Source organism: Crocuta crocuta, unplaced genomic scaffold (assembly GCF_008692635.1).
Source record: "Crocuta crocuta isolate KB4526 unplaced genomic scaffold, BGI_CrCroc_1.0 scaffold3, whole genome shotgun sequence".
NCBI lineage: Eukaryota > Metazoa > Chordata > Mammalia > Carnivora > Hyaenidae > Crocuta > Crocuta crocuta.
In genome coordinates this window covers 12519706-12531370 of record NW_027529934.1, presented here as the reverse complement: position 1 = coordinate 12531370, position 11665 = coordinate 12519706, and positions in this window count along the sequence as shown.

Below are 11665 nucleotides of genomic sequence, written 5' to 3'. Positions count from 1 at the left end.
AGGGGCCACAAGGTTTACCCAAGAGCTTTGTAGAAATTTTCAACTCGCCTTATTTCCGCGCGACGATGCTCCTGAGCTGCCGAACAGAGAACGGACTCTCCGGACGCGCGGTTTGCTAAGTGGAAAAATCTAGGGCGGGTCGCGGAAGCGTCCTAGCAACATGGCTAAAATGCATTAACTAGGAAGGCGGGGAAAGAAATACCTTTGTGGGGGAGGATGGTTTTCTCTTCTGCCTCCCCCTACATTCTCGTGAACTGTCGGCACGTACCCGTCGCTAGATGAGAGGTTCTGCCGTTTTCTAATTCAATGAAAATTTATGGTGGGCCTGTTGGACACAGGCTGTGTAACTTCCTGTGTCCCTGGTATGAAATTTACTAAGGGAGCTCGTCCTTTACTAGCTAAGAAGATAGCTCCCTGTGCAACTGACCAGGCCTCCCGGGGCGTAAAAAAACAAAAACCAAAACAAAACAAAAAACAGGCCTTGGGTCCACTCTAAGCCAGCAGCGAGAACTTGTTCCTTCTTGGGGAAAAAAACAAAAACAAAAACGACCAGAGGCCGGCTAGACCTCAGGACGCCTCCCAGGAGAGCCCGGGGATGGAGAGGGCGGCCTGGGCCTGGTGCCGCTTGTCAGGCAGAACTGGCCCAGCAAACTGGGACTGCGCCGCTCCGGACCAGAGCTCACTCATACTCCTTTACAGCTCGCCTCCCTCTAATTTGCTCACTGTGACCCAGAACCGGCCACGGAGCGCACCCCCACCGCCCCCCCATCCCTGTGCTCGTCCCAGAGTCAGGGTTTAGCCGCCCCTCCAAACTGCCACCCATTGCTCTTCGTAACTATTAGCGTCTTCTAGGGAAATCCATGCCACTGACTAAACCTTCCCGTGCCTTTCCTTCTTTGCAGTGTAGGTAAAAAGGCAGAGAATCTATGCTCTCTGGGCACTTGCTTCAACACTTTAAAGGTTTCCCCATCAGTCTTCATCTTTGCCTTAACATAATGCCTTTCTGTTCCTTGGCAATACTGTTCTGTGAGGAAGTATTTTAAACTTGTTTTGACACTGTGCATTTATCATTCCGATTACCTTGATGGGGTGGGAATCTGGAAGTAAATAAGAACTGAATTGCAAAAAAAAAAAATGGTTTTTCTTAAAATTAATCAAATCACTTTACTGGAAAAAAAATTACACTTTGTGCACCAAAATAAGAACACTGTTCAGTTTGGTAGATTATGTTGCAAGAGGAAAATGCTCAGGGCAGGCCTGTCAGACTGTCCATAACTATCGGGAATTTTCAGGCATGAATGTCCAGTGCCATTTCTTTTATTTTAAAGGCTAGTAAAATTTCCACAGCCACAGAAACTAGAATCTCACAGGATCCACTTACAACTTTATCCCCAACCTCAATCTTCTTCCCTATAACAATTCCCGGGAAACCTGGCTATCTAGCAGGGGAATGTGACGAAACCAAATTAAAAGGAGTACCGATGACTGTAATAGTTTATATAACCCTTTATGGATGCTTGCCTTTCGGAGAGTCAATGAATGAATAAAGAAAATGAGGCTCTAAGTGTCTAGGACCAAATAGGTCTTTCTTAGATCTTATGCTTCAGAGTAATATGAAAATTAACTGAAATTCTGAGCATTATATCAAGGAGAAAACATTCCATCGACCCTCATCATAACGGAGTCAACTTTCAGTCCTTAGTCCTCGCCTGTTGCAGACAAATGTCAGTAAGTAGTTCCCTTGTTTCTAATTACTTCTATATGGCAACACAATGTGACACTGTTTTAACTATGAAAAGATGTTACATTTCTTCATCGTGTTATTGAAAAGCATATAATTTAAACAAAATGAAAGATGGCTGTTAAAGCTTTCTGCCAAGATATGTTAAATCTCCAACTCTTCCAAACTCAAAGGACCCATTTTAAACTGAGGAATCGGCTCTAACAGGAGGCGCTGAAAAGCAAGGGTTAATAAGCATCTGGATGATTCTGGACGGCTAATGCTCACCTTCTTCAATCAACGAATACTTGCCAAGGACCCACTGTGTGTCAGGCACTGTGCTAGATGCTAAAGACAAAAGATTATTCCTGTCTTTAAGGATTTCACAGTTGGGTGAAAGGGTGAACAGGGTGGAGAGAACTTCCAGATAGGCAACCGTAATGGGATGTGATAAGTGGCGTAGGGAGCATGCACGGGGATGCCTGGCCTGCATATAGGCTTGCCCCGGCGTAGGTGTGGAGGGCAGAATGTATGGCAGGGAGTTTTTCCAGATGCTGCCACCTAGGCTGGGTTTACAAGGTCATACACCTGTCTCTAGTTTTAGTGCATGGACGGTATTTCAAAAACACTTAAAAGATACTTTAAAAAGCACAAAAGGAAGACACAGAGCATTGGGAAATAACATTCCAGTTGGCTGGGAAAAGAAGAAAGGCTAAAAAAAAAAAAATCAGTTTAAGGGAAATTACTCCAAGCTTTAAAGCAGGTAAAAGATGATTTTATGATCTTTTATGTTAAGCTAGGGAATTTTCCAAGAAGCCTACCTAACTCTATTTGCACAGCTAATCATGGCCTAAATATTTTACAAGTCTATAAAATGTGTAATGAGATTTTCTTTCCTGCCAATGTAAAGAAGAAAACTCCAAGTGCTGTCGTTTACTGTCCTGTCGGGCTTTAACCAATTGGAAACTAACTTAGCAAATTTATTTCACTATTTTTTTTCCTTCATTCCTTATAAATAGCCCAAGCTATCACAGAGTCTTTGAAAATAGCTTTGACATCCTGTAGGTTTCATCACTAAAGAGTTAAATAAAACTTTGCAGTGAGTTCACTAGTTTTTGTTTAAGAATCGAAGTGTTTAAAATTTTGAGAATGATCCATACTTTGGTGGATAAGTATGAGCAGAAAAAAAAATAACTCATTATAAAAGCATATGCTGTACATAAAATATTTATCCAATGTAGGTCTTCAAATTACTGATCCTACCCAACCCTCATTAGCTACCCTTTGTTTTTCCATCCTAAGAAAAATCATGATATTCACTAATGCTCTAGACTCAGCATTATTATCTAGGCAGCAATTTCAACTATTACTCTGTCACCTCTATGCACTAATAGGGATCATTTCCCACTGCTTCTTCTAGGGAACCTGTGGAAATGTTATTTTGTGTTTCTCCTTCTGGTTTAAAAATACTCTCAGAAAAGCACATACGTTCACAGAGATTACCTTGAGAGCATCAGAACCATATAATGCCATATGGCAATTGAAAACGTGTACAGTACCTGCCAGGAAATCACCTTATGTCCTTCGGGAAGCAGTGCAATCCCATGATCGGGATACTTTCTACTACACCCGCCCACCCCCAAATTCAAAACTTGTGATACGAATTTAAACTGGATAAGCTTTTTTTTTTCTTAGTTTATTGTCAAGTTGGTTTCTGTATAAAAGCCAGTGCTCATCCCAACAAGTGCCCTCATCTGTGTCCATCACCCCCCTTCCCCTCTCCCCCACCCTCCTCAGACCTCAGTTTGTTCTCAGCATTCAAGAGTCTCTCATGGTTTCCCCACTACTTTTCCCCTTCTTCTCCGCTTCGTCCTCCGTTAACTTCCTCCTAATCCACCGTTATGTGCAAACATATGGTAGCTGTCCTTCTCTGCCTGACATATTTCGCTCAGCATAACACCCTCGAGTTCCATCCACATTGCTACACATGGCCACATTTCATTCTTGCTCATTGCCATGTAGTATTCCATGGTATAGATAAACCACATCTTCTTGATCCATTCATCTGTTGATGGACACTTAGGCTCTTTCCATGTCTTGGCTATTGTTGAGAGTGCTGCTCTGAACATTGGGGTACATGTGCCCCTATGCATCAGCACTTCTGTATCCCTTGGGTAAATTCCTAGCAGTGCTATTGCTGAGTCATAGACAGTTCTATTGTTAATTTTTTGAGGAATCTCCACACTGTTTTCCAGAGGGGCTGTACCAGTTTACATTCCCACCAACAGTGTAGGAGGGTGCCCACTTCTCCACATCCTTGCCAGCATCTANAGGTGTGTCAATTTTGTTTATTTTTTTCAAAAAACCAACTCTCAGTTTGATCTGTTCAACTGTTTTTTGGTTTCTATATTGTTTGTTTCTGACCTGATTTTTACTATTTCTCTTCTCCTACTGGGTTTGCGGTGCTCCTGTTGCTCTCCCTCTAGTTCCTTTAGGTGAGCTGTTAGATTTTGTACTTGCACTTTTTCTAATTTCTTGAAATAGGCATGGAGAGCAGTGTACTTTCCTCTTAGTACTGCCTTTGCCACATCCCAAAGAGTTTGGATTGTTGTACTTTCATTTTCATTTGTTTTCATATATTTTTAAATTTCTTCTCGTNTTTATTTTTTTCAAAAAACCAACTCTCAGTTTGATCTGTTCAACTGTTTTTTGGTTTCTATATTGTTTGTTTCTGACCTGATTTTTACTATTTCTCTTCTCCTACTGGGTTTGCGGTGCTCCTGTTGCTCTCCCTCTAGTTCCTTTAGGTGAGCTGTTAGATTTTGTACTTGCACTTTTTCTAATTTCTTGAAATAGGCATGGAGAGCAGTGTACTTTCCTCTTAGTACTGCCTTTGCCACATCCCAAAGAGTTTGGATTGTTGTACTTTCATTTTCATTTGTTTTCATATATTTTTAAATTTCTTCTCGTATTGCCTGATTGGCCCATTCATTCTTTAATAGGGTGTTCTTTAACCTCCATGTTTTTGGAGGTTTTCCAGACTTCTTCTTGTGATTGATTTCAAGTTTCATAGCATTATGATCTGAAAGTGTGCATGGTATGATCTCTATTCTTTTACATTTATTGAGGGCTGCTTTATGTCCCAGTATGTGATCTATCTTGGAGAATGTGCCATACGCACTTGAGAAGAAAGTGAATTCCATGACCTCAGGATGTAGAGTTCTAAATATATCTGTCAAATCCATCTGGTCCAATGTGTCATTCAAGTCCATTGTTTCTTTAGTGATTTTCTGTCTAGTTGACCTATCCATTTCTGTAAGTGGAGTATTAAAGTCCCCTGCTATTAGCACATTCTTATCTATGAGCCTGTTTCTGTTTGTGATTAATTGTTTTATATATTTAGGTGCTCCCATATTCGGTGCGTAGATATTTATAATTGTTAGCTCTTCCTGATGGATAGGCCCTGTAATTATTATACAATGTCCTTCTTTATCCCTTGTTACTGCCTTTACATTAAAGTCTAGTTTGTCTGATATAAGTATAGCTACTCCAGCTTTCTCTTGACTTCCAGTAGCATGATAGATATTTTTCCATCCCCTTACTTTCAATCTGAAGGTGTCCTCAGGTCTAAAATGAGTTTCTTGTAGATGGCAAATAGATGGATTTTGTTTTTTTTATCCATTCTGCTACTCTATGTCTTTTGATTGGAGCATTTAGTCCATTTACATTCAGTGTTATTATTGAAAAATATGGGTTTTGAGTCATTGTGTTCTTTGTAGGATTCATGCTTGTGGTGGTGTCTCTGGTACCTTGCATTCCTTGCAACATTTCCCACATAGAGTCCCCCTCAGGATGTCTTGTAGGGCTGGTTTAGTGGTGACGAATTCTTCCCATTTTTGTTTATTTGGGAAGACTTTTATCGCTCCTTCTATTCTGAATGACAGGCTTGCTGGATAAAGGATTCTTGGCTGCATATATTTTCTGTTCATCATATTGAAGATTTCCTGCCATTCCATTCTGGGCTGCCAAGTTTCAGTAGATAGGTCTGTAACCACTCTGATAGGTTTCCCTTTGTATGTTAGGGCCCTTTTATCCCTACCTGCTTTCAGAATTCTTTGTCCTTATATTTTGCCTGTTTCACTATGATATATCGTGCAGAAGATTGATTCAAGTTACATCTGACGGGAGTTCTCTGTGCCTCTTGGATTTCAATGTCTGTTTCCTTCCCCAGATTGGGGAAGTTCTCTGCTATAATTTGTTCAAGGACTCCTTCAGCACCTTTCCCTCTCTCTTTCTCTTCTGGAATTCCTATAATACGGATATTGTTCCATTTGATTGTATCACTCAGCTCTCGAACTCTCCTTTTGTGTTCCTGGACCAGTTTATCTCTCTTTTTCTCAGCTTTCTCTTTTTCTATAATTGTGTCTTCTAATTCACCTATTTTCCTCTCTGCCTCTTTAATCCATGCATTGGACGCCTCCATTTTATTATGCACGTCATTGAAAGCAGTTTTTAATTCATCACAACTATTTTGAAGCTCCAGTCTTTGTAGCAATAGTTTCTTTGATGTTTTCCATGCTTTTTTCAAGCCCAGCGATTAATTTTATGACTCTTGTTCTAAATTCTTGTTTAGTTATGTTGCTTATATCTGTTTTGAGCAGTTCTTTAGCTGTCATTTCTTCCTGGAATTTCTTTAGAGGAGAGTTCTTCTGTTTCATCATTTTGGCTAGCTTTTTGTCTCTTGTTAGTTTTAAAAGCTTGTTATGCACTCTGCACTTGTGAGTACTGCTTTATTAGAGAGGGCTCTTTGTCCAGGATCTGTCTGTTCAGGAAGTGTTCTTTGAATGGTGTCTCTTGGTCTCTCTTGTTGAGACTTTGGTTATTTTATTTCCCTACTTGTAGTGGTATTTGGGACTCTCCACCATGCATACTTTGGCTTGTTTCTTGAGGTAGCCTTGGAAAACAAAACAGACAAATATACAGGGAACAAAGGCACAGAAACACACCGACAAATCCAACAAACCGAGTGAAAAAGAAAGAAAAAAAAAAGAAGGAAGAAAAAAAAAGGAAGGAGGAAACACAAGGAAGAAAAATGAAAAAGAGAAAAAAACCCAAAAGACAAAGGACAGTCTAAAAGCATAAAACCAGAATTTCAAACTACAAAGAGCTGGGTGTATGCAGTGCTGATGGAAGAGCATATACAAAGAGAGAAATGACAGGGTAGGAAGAAAGCAAAATTGGAAGAGAAATGGCCAGGCAGAGAGACTAAGAGGCTTAATTCAGAGAGAGAAAGAGGAGAATATGATGAGAGAAGAGGAGAAAGAAACGAAGATAATGTTACTCAGAGAAACTATATATAGTCTGATTACTCCAGAGAGAGAGAACGGTAGCCATGGAGGTGGAGAATATACATCTAGAGAATGGATTAAATGTGACCAATGACCAATGGATTAAAAGCAAACCAATGACCAGAGTGCCCAGTCCAGCAGAGGGGAGGAGTATGAATGAGACAAGGGAAAATATATCTGAATAGAAAGAATTGATCTAGAATTAATCAAGGCAGTGCATCCATGTTGGTCTTGCTCCGGGCTCCGGTAAAAAAATAAATTAAATAAAATTTTTAAAAAGTAGCTCTCCAGCGGGAATGGGCATGGTTTGGTGTAGGCGGGTCTTAGCCTCCACTGCGGTCACTCTCGCCGCTCCCTGAGGCCCCGCCTTGGTGGTTGTGCGGAGAAATGGCGGCGCCCCAGTCCCTTCTCTAACCAAGCATCACAACTCACTCTTCGGGGTCTGATCTCCCTGTGCCGCGGTCACAGCCAAGGTGGGCCATGCTCTACGTCCCACATCCCGCCTCGTTTCCAGGTCCTGGTCCCCGCGCTTTATTGATACCGCCCAAAACACAGTCCCACAGGTCGCCGCTTCCCCGCTGCTGGGGGTCGAGATGGGGGAGCGGTGCGCAGCCTCTGGTCGGCTGTAAACTGGGTAAGTTTTAAGTGAATGCATGGATATTTTTAAGGAGTTCATTTCTTCTTAATTGCACCTACCGCGAGAGACAAGTGTATAGATAAATAAGATGGAGAGTGGATACGCTGCAAGCAAGGAGACCACATGTACAGAGGCACAGAGAGGTCGGGAGCAAGGGCAGAGTGTCTTTAAGGAGCTTCGAGTAGATCAGTACGACGGAATCGCTGAGCGCCGGTAAAGTAATGGACAAATAATATTGCCCAGATAGACAGGGGCAAAATGAAAATGGGCCGTGCAGGCCATGCAAAGCACTTGTGATTTCTGAAGGTAGGAGGGAGTGATTGAAGGACTTCTTTTTCTTTTCTTTTTTAGTTTTAAATTCCAGTTAATTCACATACAGTGTAGTATTAGTTTTAGGTGTACAATTTTGGGATTCAACACTTACATACAACAGGGCTCATCACAACAAGTGCCCTCCTTAATCCCCATCATCTATTGAACCCATCGCCCCACCCCCCACCCCTCTGGTAACCATCGATTGTTCTCTATAGTTAAGAGTCACTTTCTTGGTTTGGCTCTCTCTTTTTTTTCTCCTGTGATGGTTTTTCCTCCCTTAAATTCCACATATGAGTGAAATCATAGTTTTTTTTTCTGACTGACTTATTTCACTTAGCATTGTACTCTCGAACTCTATCCATATCATTTCAAATGGCAAGATTTCATTCTTTTTTTGTGAATTGAAGGATTTCAAATACACTTTATAAAGATCACGTTGACAGCAGATATGAAGCCTAGACTGAAAGACACAAGTTTGGAAACTTAGCCGTTGGCTAAGATGTTATTGCAGTAATTCATAATTCATGTAGGAGTAATGAAAGCCTAAAGGAGGTCGAAGGGGTAGAGGAGATCAGATTACTTCTTTTTGAAAAGGAAAAAAATTTAAAGATCTTACCAGAAAATAAAGCTCTTTTCCATGTCTTGTCTCCACATCTATTTGTATGAAAATAAAGAGACAATAATAAAATCCCAAGCAATCATTTTATCTATGTGTCTTGAGTCCATTCAGAGAACACTAGCCATTGACACCTGGCCTCTCCAGCTATATCTAATGCTGTATGTGTATTTAAGTGCTGAGAGTTCATGAAACTTTCCCCGCATTTCTAGGAAGGGCATGCTGAAAAGAATTGGTCATGTGGAAGGGATCTTGAACTACTGTTATCTCCTTTTTGGTCTTTTGGAAACAGAAAATTTTCATTTTGACAATTCCAGTGAATCACTTATAACTAATTGAAGCACTTTTTCTTTAAAAATGCATCATTTTCTTTTGCTAAATTTTGTATTTTCTTTGCCATGCATTGGAAAAGCAGATAAGTTGCTTTCTTAGGGCTGGGATACTAGCTGGTTATTTAAAAATGAGAAGGAGGGGCACCTGAGAGACTCAGTCAAGTGTCCGACTCTTGATTTCAGTTCAGGTTGTGATCTCATGGTTATAAGATTGAGCTCCATATCAGGCTCTGTGCTGAGTGTGGAGCCTGCTTGGGATTCTCTCTCCCTGTCTCTCTTTTTCTCTCTCTTTGGTTCTCCCCACCTGTGCTCACTCTCTCTCAAAACAAACATTTTTTAAAAAGGAGAAGAATGAGAAGGAGACAGCTGAAGAGCCGTCCTCTTCTTCATAAAAGCAATGAGAACACTGGCAAAGTTGTCAGAATCGTCTTTTTCAGAATTCTGGAAATTAACCAAAGGCTTGCAGCAATTCAGAGGATGTTTATGCAAGAAAAACTTGCTAAGAAGAGCAGCTTTGTGGCATTTTAACTTGCCCGTTTCCATACTCTCTCCCTAGCATCACAGTAGCCTTGAAACCAGCCACCCACATACAGTGAAAATCGGCAGACTGGCAGCTGTTGGGGGGGGGGGTGGTTTACAACAGGACTGAGGGTCTTTCAAATCCCTATTACCAGAGAACTTTCGTTGTTTGATCTGTCCAGTGGTTCCCTGGAACACTCCACTAGCAAGTATGTCTTTGCCTGACCTGATTCAGAGCTTAACCAGTGCAAACAGCCTTTTATCTGGGGATATTTTATTGAAAATAATCAGAGGCAATTGTTTTACGGCATGAATGCCTGAGGTAGAAGATAATAGTTGAAACTTTGCAAAAGCTTGAAAGTAGGGAATGAGAAATGCCTATAGAGCTTTGAAAAACTTTGAGAGGGGCGCCTGGGTGGCTTAGTCGGTTAAGCGTCTGACTTTCGCTTAGGTCATGATCTCGCGGTTTGTGGGTTCAAGCCCCACGTCGGGCTCTGTGCTGACTGCCAGCTCAGAGCCTGGAGCCTGTTTCGGAGTCTGTGACTCCCTCTCTCTCTGACCCTCCCCTGCTCACGCTGTCTCTCTCTCTCTCTCCTAGAAATGAATAAAAACATTAAAAAAAAAAAAGAAAGAAAAACTTTGAGATATATAGATATAGTTATAGATATAGCTGTAAATAGAGGTATAGATATTCCTGGAAATATAGAAAGCCACATGCAAGGTTGTGCACATGCTCTGGAAAGAACTAAGAAAGCCCTAAGCTCTCACCTCTGGCTAAACATGAGGCTCTCTGCAAGCAGGTAATTAAGGCTAAAGCAGAGGTATAAACAGCCTGGCTGAGTGTGAAGTCATGCCCCAAATACACACAGAGGTCATTGGCAAAGACTGGGAGAATTATTGGCCTTAAGCATTTTAAGAAAATCTCTATCCATTATTAGCTGACCTCTAAGCTAATAAAGCAGAGACTTCAGTGGCCACACGTGACTAAGAATACAGACTTCACAGGATTAGTTCACTAAACAACAACAGCAGCAGCAACAACAAAACGCTAGGAGGAGGGAGAATATGATTTCCAGAGTCGTTCATATTATTTCAGGAATTCCATTTTCAAGAACAAATTACAAGGCATGCAAGAAAATGAGAAAGTATGGCCCCCACACAGAAAAAAGCACTCAATAGTAACTGTACCTGAGGAAGCCTAGATGTTGGGCGTTGGACTTACCAGTCAAAGACTTTACATAGGCTATTTAAAATGTGTTTGCAAATGTAGAGACAAGTATTAGAATGATGTCTTGCCAAATAGAGAATATTCATAAAGAGATAGAAATTATTTTTTAAAAAAGAAAGTCGAAGTGAAAAGTAAAATAACCGAAATGAAAAATTCACTAGAGGGGTTCAACGTTAGGTTGAAGCAGATGGAAGGAAGAATCGGCAAACTGGAAAATAGTTCAATTGAGATTAGCCAGCCTGAGGAGCAGAATGAAGAAAAATGAAGAGCGCCTCAGAGATTTTGTCAAGGTACAGGCATAACACGTGCCCCAGAAAGAAAGGAGAGAGCAAAAGAAGCAGAATACTCTAAGAAATAATGGGCAAAATCTCCCCAAATTTGATGAAAAACAGAAGTCAAATGGACTTCAGTAGAGAAGGTCAAGCACAACACCAGCTGATACAGAGTTTAACCAGTACAAACAGCCTTTTATCTGGGGATACTTTATGGAAAATAATGAGAGGCAATTGTTTTACAACATGAATGCCTGAGATAGCACATAATAGTTGGAACTATAGGTGACATATCATAATCCAAACTACTCAAAGACAAAGAGCACTGAAAGCAGCAAGAGAGAAGTGGTTTATCACATATAAGGAATCCTTAAAAAGAGTAACAGCTGATTTCTCATCAGAAACTGGTTGACACCAGAAAATCGTGGGATGACATATTCAAAGTGCTGAATGAAAAAGATTGCCAACCAAGAATTCTATATCCAGCAAAAAATCCTCAAAGAAGAGTGAGAAATTCTGACATTCACAAATTAATAAAAACAGAGAGAATTTGTTACTAACAGTCTTGTTCTGTAAGAACTAATATAGTGAGTCCTTTGGGCTATATTGAAAACAAATTAGACAATAACTCAAATCCACATGAAGAAATAAAGAGCACTGGTAATGGTAACTACACAG